The sequence below is a fragment of the Triticum aestivum genome, chromosome 3D, assembly GCF_018294505.1.
Source record: "Triticum aestivum cultivar Chinese Spring chromosome 3D, IWGSC CS RefSeq v2.1, whole genome shotgun sequence".
In the NCBI taxonomy this organism is placed as follows: domain Eukaryota; kingdom Viridiplantae; phylum Streptophyta; class Magnoliopsida; order Poales; family Poaceae; genus Triticum; species Triticum aestivum.
In genome coordinates this window covers 26,357,829-26,376,620 of record NC_057802.1, presented here as the reverse complement: position 1 = coordinate 26,376,620, position 18,792 = coordinate 26,357,829, and positions in this window count along the sequence as shown.

Genomic DNA, 18,792 nt, shown 5'->3' with positions numbered 1-18,792 from the left:
CCGGAGAGGGAGTAGGAGGAGGGGACCGCCGGCGGAGAGGGAGGAGGAGGAGGGGGCGCCGGCATCGGAGAGGGAGGAGGAGGAGGAGGGAGGAGGATGAGGGAGGGATCGACCTTGGGGTGGAGGAGGAGGACGGCGACGGCGACGGTGGCGGCGACGGCGGCGAGGGCGATGAAGGCGACAGAGGCAATGAGAGAGTGTGAGGGGGAGAGTGACGCGCGGGGGTCGGCCGGTTTGGATAAGGGCCCTTAGTGGTAGCGCTTGTCCGTAAAAAGCGCTACTTCTAAAGTTTATAGCAGTAGCGCTTTCTGTGGAAAAGCGCTACTGCTAAAACCAATAGCGGTAGCGCTCTCCGTAAAAACGCGCTACTGCTAACGCTAAGCATGTAAAAAAATTCAAAAATACATTGGTCATCAATGATCTTTTTGTGTAGAATCTAAATTGTCAATAGGAATCTTCTCCGGTTTAAGCACCGATGAAGATTCTATTGCGGCCACAAATCCTACACATAGAGTTCAATGAAGACCAAGTGGTTGTGATGGTTTGAGAAGCACCATATTTATGGTGGTACAAATTCTGTTCGCGGAGCGAGGTGGGACTAAACTTTGGTCTTATTAGGAGGGGACTGAATATATCAGTAGCACTGGTAAGAGAAAAAGCGTTGTTGCTAAGATCAATAGTAGTAGCGCTTTCTACCAATGAGTGCTACTAGTATCCCTAGCATACCTGGAACGGTCTGTCAGTTTTACTAGTAGCGCATTTTCTATTTCCAGCGCTACTGCTATGCTCATATTAGCAGCGCTTGTAGTTCCCGAGCGCTACTGCTAAGTAGCAGTAGCGCTTACTATTTTACAGCGCTACTACTATGCTACTGTGTATAAGCATGTTCCTAGTAGTGTACACGAAGTGCATCCAGTTTTTTCCGTAACCCTCTCAACTTTTTAGCACATGCTATGTGGGTGAAATGATGATACGATGCAAACTTTCAACCTTTTCAGAGTTCATTTGAAATGCTTTTCAATTTCTGGGTCTTATAGCTCAAAAAAAATCAGTAAATGCATGAAAAATAACAAATGAAGTCAGAAAGGGTTGAAAATTGATGATGTGGCTTTGAATGGTGCATTTTGAACACACAAAAAGTCTGGAGTTCAAATAAGTTCAAAAAAATGAAATCCCTTTGTAACAGATGAGTTTTCGTCCGAAACCCTGATACTTCGAACGAGATTGTCCGTTTTGTACACGAAGTGCATCCAGTTTTTCCCGTAACCCTCTAAACTTTTTAGCACATGCTATGTGGGTGAAATGATGATACCATGCCAACTTTCAACCTTTTCAGAGTTCATTTGAAATGCTTTTCAATTTCAGGGTCTTATAGCTCAAAAAATCAGTAAATGCATGAAAAATAACAAATGAAGTCAGAAAGGGTTGAAAATTGATGATGTGGCTTTGAATGATGCATTTTGAAATGATGACACCATCCAAATTATGTAAGAAAGGGTTTAAAGTTGATGACGTGGCTTTGAATGGTGCATACTGAACACAAAAAAGTCCGGAGTTGTAATAAGTTATTAAAAATAAAAGAGAGGCACAATGCTCACTGATGCGTCTCCAACGTATCTATAATTTATGAAGTATTCATGCTATTATATATTCTGTTTTGGATGTTTAATGGGCTTTATTATACACTTTTATATTATTTTTGGGACTAACCTATTTACCGGAGGCCCAACCCAAATTGTTGTTTACTTGCCTATTTCAGTGTTTCGAAACAAAGGAATATCAAACGGAGTCCAAATGGAATGAAACCTTCGGGAGAGTTATTTTTGGAATGGAAGCAATCCAGGAGACTTGGAGTAGACGTCAGGGAAGCTTCGAGGAAGCCACGAGGCAGGGAGGCGCGCCCTACCCCAAACGCCCCCCACCCTCGTGGGCCCCTCGTGGCTCCCCTGACCGACTTCTTTCGCCTATATATGTCCATATACCCTAAAAACATCAAGGAACAGAATAGATCGGGAGTTCTGCCGCCGCAAGCCTCTGTAGCCACCGAAAACCAATCTAGACCCGTTCCGGCACCCTGCCAGAGGGGGGAATCCCTCTCCGGTGGCCATCTTCATCATCCCGGCGCTCTCCATGATGAGGAGGGAGTAGTTCACCCTCGGGGCTGAGGGTATGTACCAATAGCTATGTGTTTGATCTCTCTCTCTCTCTCGTGTTCTTGATTTGGCACGATCTTGATGTACCACGAGCTTTGCTATTATAGTTGGATCTTATGATGTTTCTCCCCCTCTACTTTCTTGTAATGGATTGAGTTTTCCCTTTGAAGTTATCTTATCGGATTGAGTCTTTAAGGTTTTTAGAACACTTGATGTATGTCTTGCATGTGCTTATCTGTGGTGAGAATGGGATATTCACGTGATCTACTTGATGTATGTTCTGGTGATCAACTTGCGGGTTCAGTGACCTTGTGAACTTATGCATAGGGGTTGGCACACGTTTTCGCCTTGACTCTCCGGCAGAAACTTTGGGGCACTCTTTGAAGTTCTTTGTGTTGGTTGAATAGATGAATCTGAGATTGTGTGATGCATATCGTATAATCATACCCACGGATACTTGAGGTGACATTGGAGTATCTAGGTGACATTAGGGTTTTTGTTGATTTGTGTCTTAAGGTGTTATTCTAGTACGAACTCTAGGATAGATCGAATGAAAAGAATAGCTTCATGTTATTTTTACTACGGACTCTTGAATAGATCGATCAGAAAGGATAACTTTGAGGTGGTCTCGTACCCTACCATAATCTCTTCGTTTGTTCTCCGCTATTAGTGACTTTGGAGTGACTCTTTGTTGCATGTTGAGGGATAGTTATATGATCCAATTATGTTATTATTGTTGAGAGAACTTGCACTAGTGAAAGTATGAACCCTAGGCCTTGTTTCCTAGCATTGCAATACCGTTTGTGCTCACTTTTATCATTAGTTACCTTGCTGTTTTTATATTTTCAGATTACAAATACCCATATCTATCATCCACATTGCACTTGTATCACCATCTCTTCGCCGAACTAGTGCACCTATACAATTTACCATTGTATTGCGTGTGTTGGGGATACGAGAGACTCTTTGTTATTTGGTTGCAGGGTTGTTTGAGAGAGACCATCTTGAACCTACGCCTCCCACCACTACAAAAAAAGACACATCCGCGACATTTTGGGCCGAACGAAATTTTTTTCTGTCATACATATGACACTTCTATGACAATAATTGTGACAAAACCCGGTATCATCATAGATGTGGTGGGCTCCTACTTCTATGACAAAAAATCATGACAGAAAATGGGCTTTTCGTCCTGGGCGGGACGGAGATGTAGCTGCATGACATTCTTTGGGCCGTCCATGACAGAAAAAACCGTGGTAGAAGCGAGGGCGAGGAAAATTTCGGGGAGTTCCCGGTTACGGTGGGAGGTCGGAGGCCGAGCGATGCGCGTTTCTCTCGTACACGTACGCGCGTGTGTGCGAGGCGTTGGCTCTAACTGAACCCGAGCGAGGCGTTGGGCTCTAACTGAACCCGAGCGATTGCACTGCAGGCTACGCATTACTGAACCCGAGTGATCGATCGATGGCTGTTAACTGAACCCGATCGAGCGATTCCTTCGCTACTGCTGCTAACTGAAGCCGATCGATGCTGCCTCTGGATGAACAGGGAGCGTTGCTGGGGGGTTTGGATGAACAGTTCCCGGTGGGGGTGGATGAACAGGACCCCGTGGTGTTGCCTCTGGATGAACAGGACCCCAATCGATCGAGCCGGTTGGGGCTCGATGAACAGGACCCCGTGGAGGGCAGGATGAACAGGACCACCCCGTGGAGGGCAGAATGAACAGTAGGCGGTGGAGGGCTGGATGAATAGTAGCCCGTGGAGGGGTGGTTGAACAGGAGCCCGTGGAGAGGGCTGGTTGAACAGTAGCCGGTGGAGTAGCGCGTGGTGGAGGCTGGATGAACAGGAGTCCGTGGATGAACAGTCGCAGGTGGAGGCTAGAGGAGGTCGATGGTGGATGAAAAGTAGCCTATGGAGGCTAGAGGGGGTCGACGGTGGAGATGAACAGTATCCCGCGGAGTCCCGTTTTGCGGTACACCACACCCCTCCCGATGAACAGGACCCCCGTTTCGACCGTAGCGCTCCAACACAAGTCCGTTTCCTCCGTTTTGCGGTACGCCACACCCCTCCCGATCAACAGGACCCTGTTTCGACCGTAGGAGGTCCGTTTCCTCCGTTTTGCGGTACGCTAGACCCCTCCCGATGAACAGGATCCCGTTTCAAACGTGGCCGGTCGAACACAAGGCCGTTTCCTCCGTTCTGCCGTACGTCAGGCCTCGTTTCCATCGGTTGTTCTGTCCAAGCCCTACCGATGAACACGATGACGCATTACGTTCCGACCCAGCCGGTTGGCTCCCACGCGTTCCGTTGCCTCCCCATGAACACGACGCATTCCGTTGCCTCCCCATGAACACGACGACGACGTTGTTTCTCCATTCCGACCCAGCCATGTCAACGAGCCCTCGCCGTACGTATGCGCGAGTAGGCGTTCGAGACCCCGCCCGTATGTACACATACGTGGCCGTATTTTCTTTCTTGCACCCTGGCTGCTGTACGTACGTGTACATGCTACGTGCGCGCCTCTACTACGACACGTGCGCGCCTCTACATCCACCAGTATATATGTACGTACACGTTCGCGACCAGAATGACAATGCTACGTACGCTTCAACCAGGTGGGTCCCGACTGTCAGGCACTTCCTTGCGTGCGAAGATGTAGCTGCTGGGTCCCAGCAGTCAGGGGGGCGAATCGTTTTGTTTTTCCCCCGGACGCACTTGCTTGTGTGCGAAGGTGTAGCTGGTGGGTCCCAGCAGTCAGGGGGGAAACATTTTTTTCGCGAAATACGGTGGCCCGTCCGGTGGGTCCCCGCTGTCAGGTGGAGGAATAATTATTTTGCGCGTAATAAGGAGGCACTTCCTTGCTGCGGACGTGGACCCAACTGTCAGCGCCTCCACGCACAGTACTCTTCCGATGGAAGTCGGTCGTTGACCACATTGACCACGCCACGCCGAGAGCACCACGGCGGTGGACGACGGCAAGGCCTAGGAAGGGGACGACACAGAGGCAGGGAAGACTCGGCAGTTGTTTCCCACGCGGAGGGGAGTACGACTGTACGAGGGTTTACTGGTTCGTCTGCCGTCGCCGGAGAATAACAGTAGGTGTGGGTGAGTAGAGGGATGGCTAGGCCAGCGATGGGAATACGGTGGGGCGGTGAGGCTTGCGCGGCAGCACAGCCGGCCGCGGGGAGGAGGGAGCAGGCAGTCCCGCCGGCGCTTGTTTGAGCGGCTGGAGCAGGAAGAGCAGAGATTGAAGAAGCATGACGGCCGTTGGATGGACATCCAACAGTCAGTGCTTGTGCGTCAACCTTTTTTTAGGAAAGCCTCAAATCTGTGGAAAACAGCATACAACCCATCTGCCATTATTTCTAATAATTTACAGCCCATTTGCTAATTCTTAAGGTTTTTTTGGAGCCCATATTCTTTTTGTTAGAATTACAGCCCATATTGTGGCCACGGTTAAAAAATTATACGAAATTTTGCATATTTCAGTGCGGTCCGAACTGTTTTTAATCCCGAAATTTTGACTCACATTCATACTGATTTTAAAAATAAATGTATATCAATATAAAATCCTACAAATTCTCCACGCATAAAAATTAATGTAATTTAAAATCTTGAAATGAAAAAAAAGATATTTGAAACTAATTGCCAGTTTGATGTGTTTTAAAAATGTACAACCCATTTCTCATTATTGATGGGCCATTTTCTCGGCCAGCCGAATGAAAGCTCTCCTCGTCTTGAAAGATTTGCAGCCCAACTGGCCTGACAAAGCGACTTACTTGGCAAATCACAAAAAAACTGGGATGTGGCCGTGGACCCAGCTGTCAGCCTCTCCACGTACAGTACTCTTCCGATGGAAGTCGTTCCTTGACCACGTTGACCACGCCGCGCGGAGAGCACCACGGCGGTGGACGACGGCGAAGCCTAGGAAGGGGACGACGCGGAGCCGGGGAAGACGTGGCAGTGGAAGCCCGCGCGGAGAGGAGTACGAGGGTTCACTGGTTCGGTTGCGGTGTGAGGCTGCCGTCGCCACAGGGCCTGGCCAGCGGTGGGAATAGTAGGGGCGGTGAGGCCTCTGCGGCAGCACAGCCGGCCACGGGAGGCAGGAGCATGCGGCACGACCGGCGCTGCTTTGGGCGGCTGGAGCAAGAAGACCAGAGGTTGAAGAAGCACTACGGCCGTTGGATGGACATCGTACGGTCACTGGAGCTAGAATCGTTCATATTGACTAAGTTGACAAAGCCCTTCGTCCCCGTCAACTTAGTAGGCCCACAAGTCAGCCTCCCACCAAGGTGGGTCCCAGCTAGCCGGGGGAGTATTCATTTTTTGTGTGTAATAAGGAGGCACTTCCGGTGGGTCCGAGCTGACAGCGGGGGGAGCGTTTTTTTTCGTGAAATACGGTGGCCCGTCCGGTGGGTCCCAGCAGTCAGGGGGAAACAATTTGTTTCGCAAAATACTGGTGGCCCGTCCGGTGGGTCCCCGCTGTCAGGTGGAGGAATAATTATTTTCCGCGTAATAAGGAGGCACTTCCTTGCGGCTGCCGTGGACCCAGCTGTCAGCCTCTCCATGTACAGTCCACGTCCGATGGAAGTCGTTCCTTGACCACGTTGACCACGCCGCGCCGAGAGCACCAGGGCGGTGGACGACGGCGAGGCCTATTAAGGGGACGACGCGGAGCCGGGGAAGACGCGGCAGTGGATGCACACGCGGAGAGGAGTACGAGGGTTCACTGGTTCGGTTGCGCTGCTGTCGCCGCAGAATAACAGGGGGTGTGGGTGAGTGGAGGGATGGCCTGGCCAGCGGTGGGAGTAGTAGGGGGCGGTGAGGCCTCCGCGGCAGCACAACCGGCCACGGGAGGCAGGAGCAGGCGGCACGACCGGCGCTGCTTTGGGCGGCTGGAGCAAGAAGACCAGAGGTTGAAGAAGCACGACGGCCGTTGGATGGACATCGTACGGTCACTTCAGCTAGAATCGTTTATATTGACTAAGTTGACAAAGCCCTTGGTACGTCAACTTAGTAGGCCCACAGGTCAGCTTCCGAAATGGTGCACCCCAGATGTCAGGGGGAGGAATCATTTTTTGGGCGGGTGAAGCTAGAATATCCGAGATTGAAGAAGAAGCACGGCATCCATTGGATGGACATCCAACGGCCACTGCTGCTAGAACCGTGTGTTGACTATAAGTTGACAAAGCCTTTCATACGCGCCAACTCTGTTTTTTTAGGGGACGCGTCAACTTAGTAAGGCCAGAAGTGTGTGGCAGAGAACTTATAGCCCATTTGAGATTTGTAAGAATGTGTAGCCCATTTTTGAATTCTAATGGAATTTACTACAGCCCATTTACAGTTTCTTAAAAGTACAGCCCATTTCAACCAACCGTTCAAAACAGAAATAAAATTTCTCACATTTTGATGGGATCTGAAATATTTTTATCCCGAAATTTCTAGTCAGATTAAATACAATTTCAATATAAATTTATATTACGTAAAAATCTAACGAAACATTGCGCTCGCAACAATTAACGAAATTAAAATTTTCAATATCCAAAAAATATTTTATAAAATAATCACGTGTTTGGTGCATTTTTTTATAGTTGCTGCCCAGTTTTTATAATTACATCCCATTTATTATTTTTTAAATCCCATATTCTTGTTAAGCCTAATGCATCCCTCCTAGGAAAGATTTGCAGCCCAGCGGGGCGGAGAATAACAACTTGACCTTGCCTGGGTATTCCTAAAAAAAAGTATAGCTGGGTTAGCCATTTTCAGCTTGTAAAAAATTAATATTTGCGCTGGATATCTGGCCTGGGTAGACGGGCCACAGCCCGCCCAGTTAATACCTGCAGCGATGTTTTCGTTGTTGTTCAGAGGAGAAAAATTAATATATGGGCTAAACATCGAAAAAACTCTGCAGTGCTCACACCTCAAAAACACAAATACTGCTCGAGCTGCTTATTCCCAGCTGTCGGCCGCTTCTTGTGCAATTCTCTCGTTTATTGACTACTACATAGGTTGACAATGGTGTGGGACCGTGATGTCAGGAAACCAGGAGGAAGCAAAATAAATTATAGTTATATATATATAATAAGGAGGCAGTTGCGTACGTGAGGCTATGGACCTGGTGGGTCCACATTGTCATCCTCTCCAAGTAAAGTCATCTCCTCGCCCGCGCGCGCTTTCCGTGTGAAACAGTCAGCGCCGCCCGCCCGGCTTCCCGGTGTAGGCGATTGCTCCGCCTTCAAACGACACAAGTGCCGTCCGTCTGTCCATCTGCCGCCCACATTAATGATACACGGTTGCCGAGGCGGCTACTCCGGTGCCACATGTCCGTCCCTCCGCCCGCCCACCATTGCTATATAAACTGCTGCGCTGGCCATAGCCGCAGTCATCCGCATCCGTTCCCTTTCTCCTGTCCACACCACTACTGCCCACCATGGCTTCCTCGCGCTCCAGCGCTCTTCGGGACGGGCGGACGACGGACCACAAGGAGATGGCAGCCATTGCTGTCGACCGGCTGGCCGGCAGGCAGCCGGAGGACGACGACGTCCCAATGGAGAACATGGTAGTCGACGATCCGGCGCCAACCCCGTCCTCCGCGCCATCCTCGCCGGTGCATTGCACCATGACCATCGGCGAGGCCCGTGCCCAATATATGGACCGGGTGAGGCAGATGCGTGAGGAGCAGTTTCGGGAGGGGCAGGCCGACGCCGCCTACAACCACCATCTCCTCCAGGAGCACCTGCAGGCGGAGGAGCAGATCGCCGCGGAGCGGGCGGAGCAGGAGGCGCTGCTCGACTCGTACCGCTCCGCCCGCAAGGGCCGCCTCGAGCGCTGGCGGTACCGCATGCGGGTGATGGAGGCTGCGGCCGCCTACAAAGAGGCTAGCAAAGAGGGCGATGAAGCGGGCGAGGCGCTGTTTGGCGAGACCGAGGACAAGGCAGAGGACAATGCCGGCTCCGACGATTCGCCGCTCCGCTGGCGTCGACGAGGCCCTGCTCCGCCGAGGCCCCGCGGCGCCAACAACGAGGCAAAGGACACCGCCGGCTCCGCCGAGGCCCCGCCCCGCCAACAACGAGGCAGAGGACATCGCCGGCTCAGCCGAGGCCCCACCCTGCCGGCAACGTGGGGGAGGATTTCCACCGCTTCGCTGAGGTGCCGCCCGCCGGCAACAAGACAGAGGACATTGCCGGCTCCGCCGAGGCCCCGCCCCGCTGCCAACGAGGCCGCGCCACAAAGAAAACGAGGAAGAGTAGAACACGGTAGGTCGCCGCCGCTCGGGTCCAAGTAAGGCCACCGCTGCTACCCTCCGGTTGAAGCCAAGCTAGGCGGGTTGACCATTGATGGCCGGTTAGCTTCTTGGCGGCGACGTGGAGTCGGAGAGCTGCGCTGGAGAAGAACGCTGCTTCTACTTAACTGCTGGTGCAGTTGGTTGACTGACACGTGGGCCCAACAGGCCACATGTCAGTTACGGAACTGCACCTGCAGTTAAGTCACTGAAGCTTCTGTTCGGCTCAGCGGGACACAGGTGGGTAGCTTCGGTTAATTACTTATACCTCTAGCGCACCCCCTTTTAGTTGAAGAATGTATGAAATGTAATGAAATCCGGCCTGTTTATATGAAATCCGACCATGTATGAATGAATTTGTTTTGATTAGTTCGAATTCCTGTATCACTGGCATTGGATGAACATGGAAAACAATACGTACTAGCATTATTCCAAGGGTGATCACCTCGTTTGCAGCAGTTTCACATGTATTCCCTCCGATCCTTTCTAGTCTGCATACAAGTTTTGTCTGCAGTCAAAGTATCTCTAGTTTGACCAATCTTATACAAAAAAGTATGTACTTTCACAATGTGCGAAGTAAAAAGGAACATAAGGAGTACAAAGAGTTTGAGAAGCTTTTTAGCGTTTCTGTACATTGCAATCAAACACACAGGCCTGGCAATTCATAGAGAACATTCAAAACAATCGATGATTATGCATCTCAGCGACTCACATGTCAGAGGCAATATTTACTTCACAACTAAAGAATAAAGAAAAATTGATCGACGCTGCTGACAACAAAGGGCGTCCCATTCGAAAATATCAAACGCATGTCTTGCTAAAATCAATGAGCAAAATTTGACAAGGTTGTCCCATTCCAAAATATCAAATGCCTACGATTGTGGAATGGGCAGGGTTTGCCATCAATTCGGACATTGACATGGCACCTCGTGCTAAATAAACCAGCTGTTCCTTTTGTGCAGTTCCACCAAAACCAACCAAATTCGCGCGTAGCTTGTATGATTTCGCCCTCATATGTTGCAACGCCTTGAACTTATCGGCACCTCCTTTCTTGTGGTGGAAAGGAATGATTCGATGTATTCATGAACATTTTGTGCAGTTCCCATTGAAATCAACACTACTAGAAAAAGGCCTACTAGTGGCGCACCAATTTTGCCTACTAATGGCGCACTACTGGTGCGCCACTAGTACCACGCCACTAGTATTTTTTACTAATGGCGCACCACTGGTGCGCCATTAGTATCTGCCACGGTGCGCCATTATTATCTGACTTAGTAATGGCGCACCACATAGAAGTGCGCCATTAGTAACAATTTTTAAAAAAAAAAATTCAAATTTTTTTCAGAAATATTTTTTTTTTAAAAAAAATTTCAATTTTTTCTTAATCACAGGTCAATATGCTTAATCTCAAGTCAAATCGCACTAAGTGGTCAAACTTCCCGGAAGATCACCCATCCTCACACTACTCCAGCCCGAGCACGCTTAACTTCGCGGTTCTATCCAACCCCAGCACCACCTCACATAATAGCCACTTGTTGATATATCTATCATATCAATCCTATTAAACCTTGTTGATGTCTAGGACTTTGTTCATATTCATGAGTATGATGAAATTTTGAAAAATATTTCAAACTTCCCTGTCATATTACGAATCATTTTTTGAAAAAAAAATTCCAAAAAAAATTCAAAACCAATATTTTTTTCTGTTACTAGTTTGAATTTTTTTGCCTCTAGATCTTGAAAGCCCCGTATCTTTTTTCTGTTAGGTTTTTGAGGATTTTGAAAATGTTTAACGGGGTTCCCCCGGTTAAATTCGGATGTAACTTTTTGAGTAGATGATTTTTCATATAAAAAACTTTTTCATCCGAGTTCGTATGCAAAAGTTATGCCCATTTTAAGAAATTCCAGAGAGATTTTGCAAATAAAGTCAAAATTCATATTTGTTAATTTTCCCAACAACTAGACCACATATCACATGGGAAACTTATTTTATTTTATTTTATTGACATTTCCATCATTTTCTTTTATTTTTTTTAAAACTGAAAAGGCGGTCCACAGGGGGGGGTGCATTCGGTGGAATGGGCAAGTTACTAATGGCGCACCGTGGGGGTGGTGCACCATTAGTAGTTCAAGTAGTAATGGCGCACCACCCCAACCGTGCGCCATTAGTATTTTTTCAAAAAAAAAATTGAAACAAAATTTGTAACAAAATTACTAATGGCGCACCTGTGAGTGGTGCGCCATTAGTAGTTTAAAAAATAAAAATAAAAAAAATTGAAAAAAAATTGAAACATAATTACTAATGGCGCACCGTGGGATGGTGCGCCATTACTAGTTGAACTAGTAATGGTGCACCATCCCACGATGCGCCATTAGTAGTTTTGAAAAAATAAAAAAAATTTACTAATGGCGCACCGTGGATGTGGTGCGCCATTAGTATTTGCACACTAATGGCGCACCAACACATGGTGCGCCATTAGTATTTAGTAATGGCGCACCACATGTACAATGCGCCATTAGTGTCCATATTGGCTATAGCTGGTTTGTAGTAGTGCAAGCTGAGCGCCCTTGTTTGAACAAATACAAAAAAGTGATTAGTATAAAGCAAACTGTACTATGAATTGACAGTTTCAACAGGCACATACATGGTCCATGTAGAGCACACTTTTAGAAAAATGGAACTCGCCAGAAAGAATCCTAGAACAACATTGTACTCGCGCATCACAGCAAAAAAATGGAGATTTGTCAGTCCTTCTGAGCTGAAGTTAGTTTGGTCTTGTGGGGAGTAATGTAACCATCCTTCAACTGCTCCTTCTGATGAGAAGATAGACAGGGCTTCTTCATCCTGGCATAATCGGAACTAGTCACTTCACGTACTCTATATTCTTCTTTAGAGGAAGATGATCCTTTTGTGCAAAGACAAGAGGACTACTAAATGCTAGCATCCCTGTTTGCTCGAAAAAAAGGAAAGGAATTATTTAAAACAACACAGATGAAGCACTTCTCAAGGACAATACCACTTTTTCATGACAATATCTAAACAGTAGCACAACACCAATAGAGATGACAAAGCTCAATCATATGGATGAAATTAGTGGGCGAGTACCAACCTTTGTCAGGAGGCTTATTGTGTAGAGCATACAGATGAAGCACTTCTCCGGAACCATCTGTTGCTATCTACGGTGGTGGCCATGCTTACTATATACTCCTCGATTAGTTTAATGTTTCCAACATCTTCTTGTGCAGTTCCACTAAAATATATGGTATCTTCAAAGAAGGTCCCTGTTTGCACAAGTAGAGATAATTACATATTACATTAAGAGTGGCATCAAATCAGTGGCAAAACAATTGCTCGTTCCAGCCATAGCAATAAATTAAGATGGAAAACTATATCATTACTTGTGTCATCATAGTTCCAGTGCTTCATTACAGCACCGGGAGTTGATTTTTGTTTTTCTTCCGCTTGTTCTTCCCCTTCATCACTTGGTTCAATAACAGACAAGCTTCGCCTTCAATGTAAGATTTGGCATGTCAATTAGGGAGCACAAGTATAGTACTAAACTTAATTTTCTGATGAAAGTGGCAAAATACAGGCCAGTAGTTGTGAAATATCCTTATCTTACCTCAATGGGATATTACGGTGCACATACAGATTGGAAGTCTTGTCTCCATTTGTGCAGTTCACTAAAATCAAGCAACATTATCGTACAAGTAGCACAACATATGAAAGCACACTGCAGAATCATGTGAAAGAAGGCTAGTACTGACCTCTCATGATGCGGAATTCAAACAACTCACAAGAAGATCTGAACCAAATTCGCCTTAATGGATAGGAAGTAAGATCTCCTCTTCTGCAGTTCCACTAAGATCAAGCAATCAAGCAACGTTGTCGGTGTGACATTTTGCTTGAACTGCACAAAACACTCTTAAAACAAAAGTGTTTTGTGCAGTGCAACAAAAGGTCACAATGGCAACGAGGTGAAGTAGATAACCCTGTTTACACAGAGGTGCAAAGGAAACAATTAGTGGTCAATAACGGTGGATGACACAGAAGCCAACAAAAAGAAGCATCTACCTTACCTAAATGGGAAAGAAAGCAAGACAGTAGCATTTCTCAAACGGTGGTATTGATTAATATTAACATAGAGATTATATTAACAATAAAATTCGTTAAACATGTAATTTGCTTTTAACTGTGGCATTGCATCAATTTTCCAGCGGCATTATAGAGGGTGTTTGTTTACAGGGTCATTTTGGTGTAGGGACTAAAAAAACTCCGTGTCAGTCCAATCTAAACCAAATAGGAGGGACTTTTAAGGACTAAAAGTGGGCATTTGGGACTAAAGAAAGAAGACCCCGAGGGAGTCTTTTTGGGACTTTTTCCAACAGTTGCCCCTGTCACGCATCGCACCTTGTCTCTATTAGTTCATTACTAGGGGTAACATGGTCTTTTAGCATGTCATTTAATAACCTCTAGTCCATGTTTAGTCCCTGGAACCAACCAGGTAAGGACTAGGGAGTTTTTAACCAAACAGGGCCTTAGATTAACAACAGCTAATGAGTTGCACGGGACAGTGGACGCACCAGTACCATGTGCATCTACCAATGTACTGTGGTCATGCACAGTCTGTTGCAACAAAGAGCAAACAACCAAGAAGCATATTTGTGTTGGTCCCAGTTTTGTTATCTTTAGACACCTTTCCCTATGTGAGCGCAGCAAATCTAGTCCTGCTAAAACTCTACAGCCTTGTCCCTTCCTTTCCTTTTTGAACTAGTACTTTCGCCCCTTCCTTTCCTCTTTGAACCACGTCCTAGATTTATGCGATACAACTTTCCCCACTACTTTCCCCCATTCCTTTCCTCTTTGAACCACGTCCTAGATTCATGCTATACAACTTTCCCCCTTCATTTCCTCTTTGAACCACGTCCTAGATTCATGCTATATACAACTTTTCCCACTACTTCCCCCCTCCTTTCCTCTTTGAACCACGTCCTAGATTCATGGTATACATGCAGCTAGAGCAATGCATGTGGAGTAAGTAAATTATACCTTAAGGTTCTTGGGGCGTGGTTCGGTGGGCGACGGGACGGCGGCAAAGAAGAAGGGGTCGGAGGCCCTCCCGCGCCGCCGCTGGGTGGAAAGTGAACAGCTGCGCCGGTAGTCCCTCGCCGACGGCGACAGCCTTAAGCCTCCTTCCCTTCTCGGCGGACGGATCCTGCCGGCTCTTTGAGCAGCAGTGAGGGGAGAGAGGCCAACGAAGTCTTGTTTAGATCTGGAGAGGGCGAGAGAGTGTGAAGAGAGCAACTACAAGCGCTGAGGCTCCAGCGGGAGAGGGCGAGAGAGTGTGAAGAGAGCAACTACAAGCGCTGAGGCTCCAGCATGTATATATATACTGGAGAGAGAGTGTGAAGCGTGCAAACCCTAGAAAACATTTTGACCAGTCAAAGAATCCACCCGAGACCTCAAGTTTGATGAGCGAACAGGCTAACCAGCTACACAACCCTCCCGTTATGTTCAACGAGAGGGAAATAACCTTTTATACATTCCTGCATTCGTGTGACAAGCATGCCATGTTTTTTGTGTGTTTGGGAGTCATTGGGATTTCAATCATAATCGTGTCCTGTGGCTTTGGTGGTAAGACTATCCACAGCGGTGCAGAAATAATGCAGCCTTAGTCACCTTACCTCTCTCCACGTAGTACGTTGGGTCCCACCAGTCAGAGGGTGAAACAAACAAATTAATAAGAAAAATTAAAAGCGCCAGCGGTGTATCTTACCTCACACATCTCGCTACTGCTCGGGAACACTGTCCAATTGATCCCTCTGTTCGCTCACGTACTATTTTAAGTGAATCCTTATTATAACATGCACACAAATTTTGGGCACTTGTATTCGACTTAAGATAGTGTGCCACCGTATCTCGTATACTTACTACTCCCTTCGTCTAGGTGTAATAAGTCACGTTAGAAGGTGCAACGGGACCAAGGTGCGTGCGTGTGCATGTGTGTGTGTGTGTGCGTGTGTGTGTTTAACAGCATGTGTGTGTTAGAGAGAGCGACAGATCGACCTACTCCTACAGAGAGATGTTGTGTAGTGTAGTACGATTTTAGCCGCGAGAGTCGGTGCATCCTCTCGTTTCCGGGCGTGTCCGGTAGGGACATGTGGACATCTGCCACGCCCGCTCCTGACCAGCCTGGCCCACCCAAAGCCCCTCCATCGCCCGCGTGCGCTTCCCGCCCGAAACAGTCAGCGCTGCTCCAAAGAATCGGTGCCGCATTCATGCCCGGGCAGAGCGGACGCGACCTCTCACTGGCGCAAGAGTGATGGTTGCTTCGTCCGTCCAACTTACTGCTGGGTCTATGTGATTTGATGGCTCATTGGTCTTTATTACTGAGGTGGTAGGACTGCTGGATGTCCCATGCTTTCGGCGAAAGGAGGTACTACTACTAGATTACAATTTTCTCCATTCTTACAGCGGAGGCGTGCAAGAGCAGTGAAAACACACATGCTCAGTGATTACATGGCCCACCTCACGCTATCACCGTGCGACACCTAACTCTTTACATAGCACTCCCTCCGTTCCTAAATATTACTAGATGAGTCCCCGCGCGTTGCCGCGGAACAGCGGTATATCTCTCTGCACAAAATTATTGATTTCATAGAACTAAAAAAACTCTATAACCACATGACAAATGTGGTAGCCAAACTAAATAAACTCCCATCATCATTTAGATCATCCCACCTAAGGAAAAAAGATCAGCCAACTCCTACTGCATAATGGGATTATATTTTTCTTTTTGACATGTTAATGGGACTTAAAAGCTCACTTACATGCATGCTACCGGTGCATGCTTGCATGCAGACATGTTGATGTGATTTAAAACCCACTCACATGCATGTGCCACGGTATTTCTGCATGCTTGCATGTGGCTTAGTGCGGAGCCTCTCAACGTCTAGATCAGACGGCTATTATGGACTGATTTACTTCATCTAACGGCTACATCAATTTTGATGATTTGGCTCAAGGAGAGGATAGATAATTCCTTGTAGTGGGGGCTAGCTATTACTAGTAGATAAGTCTTTGTAGAGATTCCACTACATACGGAACAAAATGAATGAATCTACACTTAAAATGCATCTATATACATCCGCATGTGGTTCATGGTGAAATCTCTACAAAGACTTATATTTAGGAACGGAGGAAGTACTAGTATAGTACGTACTGTAATTTATCAGCGAGATAAATTTGTACAATGCTATGAAGCTTCCAGCTTCTGTTACATGTATCTTGCGTCCAAGGTTGCCCGTTGCAACATTTCATCAAATACAAAGGAGACTAACATGCATGCTATTGCATCTCAATGATTGACAGATCATAGCAAATATGTACTCCCTCCGTTCCAAAATAAGTGTCTCAACTTTGTGCAAACTTTAGTACAAAGGTGTACTACTACTAAAGTTGACACTTATTTTGGAACAGAGGCAGCTAAAGAAAAAAACGATCCATGCAGTCCCTAGCCCTTGAACCGTGAACCCTGACCAGGCTTCAATTTGCTGGCAACGTTCGAGCTTCCTAATAAATGAAGTTTGCAACCTTTTGACCATCGGATCATTTTGTGCAGTTTCACCAAAATCGAGATGAGCATCCCTGTGGCAAAGAAATTGAAGAAGCGTGATTAGAATAAGATTACTGGGACTAGTTGATGAGACATAAACTCATCACAAATACAGTACGTAGAAGCCAGTAGAGGTATGTGCGGGGCAAAGAAGTAGAGAAATATCCACAGGGAGTGATGTGGGCAGCTGGAGCAGTGGTGCAAGCCGGCTGTAAAGGGAGTTGTACCTGAGGGACGTAGCTCAACCTTGAGGAGGGCGGCGGGAGGCGGCAACTGCCCACGTCGCGGCAGTGAGCAAGGGACGAAGGCAACCTCACCGGCTTTGTGAGAGAGAACGGCGGGGACCCCTGATCGGGATGTGCCGACAGTGGGTTTTCGCCGTCGGCGACGGCCACCGCATCTACACTAAGCATCCACCCCTTCCCCAAGCGGACGTGATCCGCCGGGATGTTAGAGATGTGGCCACAGTCGTTTTGTGCGAGAGAGTGTGAAGAGAGCAACCCCAGCAAGCAACCGTGTAGGCTGGCCCGTCCTGACTATGTATATAGTGGAGCGGTTTCCTTTTCTCTCCATATGAACCTATCATATTGCGTACGTGCCACTATAGAAAAAAAACTTTATTTATAAATGACGCGGCACCTACTACTCGTTCTCCTATAACCTTGCGCTGGGCATCTCCAAAATATTAACCTTGCGATTGGCTCTTCGCCTCTTCGGGAAGTCGAGAAATAATGGTAGTGCAGTATATATCTTTCTGGCTATATGAGACCGAATGAATTGCCGCACGTCCACCACGTGGGCGAGGGTCGAGGGGCGAGGGAGAGTGCTACATACGGAGCAAAATGAGTGAATCTACACTCTAAAATACGTCTATATACATCAGTGTTTGGAGTATGTACTTGTAGTTCATATTGAAATCTACTAAAGGACATATATATTCCAAACAATATGATATAATCTCTATAACCAAGGTAGTAGGGACGAGGAGTAAACGGAGGGAGTAGTACAATTTTCTCCTCATCCTGCGAGCCACCGTGCGCAAAGGCGAGGGAGCGGGCGTAAGGCGGAGCAAGCTTCACCTCATCCTGCGAGCCACCGCGCCCGTGGGCGGGGGAGACGGCGTACTAAGCAAGCTTCTCCTCGTTCTACGAGTTGACGGGACACATCAAAAGTACTCCAGTGTATAGAGCCTTGCCTTTAAGGTAGGCCCCACATGGTTTGCCTCTTTTTTTAACATAACACGTCAAGTCGCAATTTGTTTGTTCACCCGTGGTAGATGATCCTTCCTCCACCAAGTGCACAACCAGTACACGTGCCAAATTACCACATGGGCTGCCTTTTTCGTACAGAAATGAGCTCCACCGTGTACCCGCGCGGGTGTGGTTGGGAAAGAGACGGGAGTACGTGCGTCGTGCATGCACCTCTTCTCTCCATGTACGCCCCCCACCTACGTGGGTGTGTGTGAGAGATACAAACCGCGTTTGTGAGGAGTTTTTGTTTTGGGGTGGGGGTGGGGTGGGGGGTTGATTTCGTGAATTATTTGTGGGAATATGTGTCGATGACATCTCAAACAAATTTTTGCATGCAATGTGTGTGAAATGGAGGCCTATCCATATCATACATAGAGGGTCGGGCAATCCACGAGAAGAGAGGGAGGGGTCATAGCTATCGATAGAGTCGAAGAGAGGATCAAGTGGGTGGGTGCGAGATCGATGAAGAGAGCCATCGAAATTGTGTGTGTGTG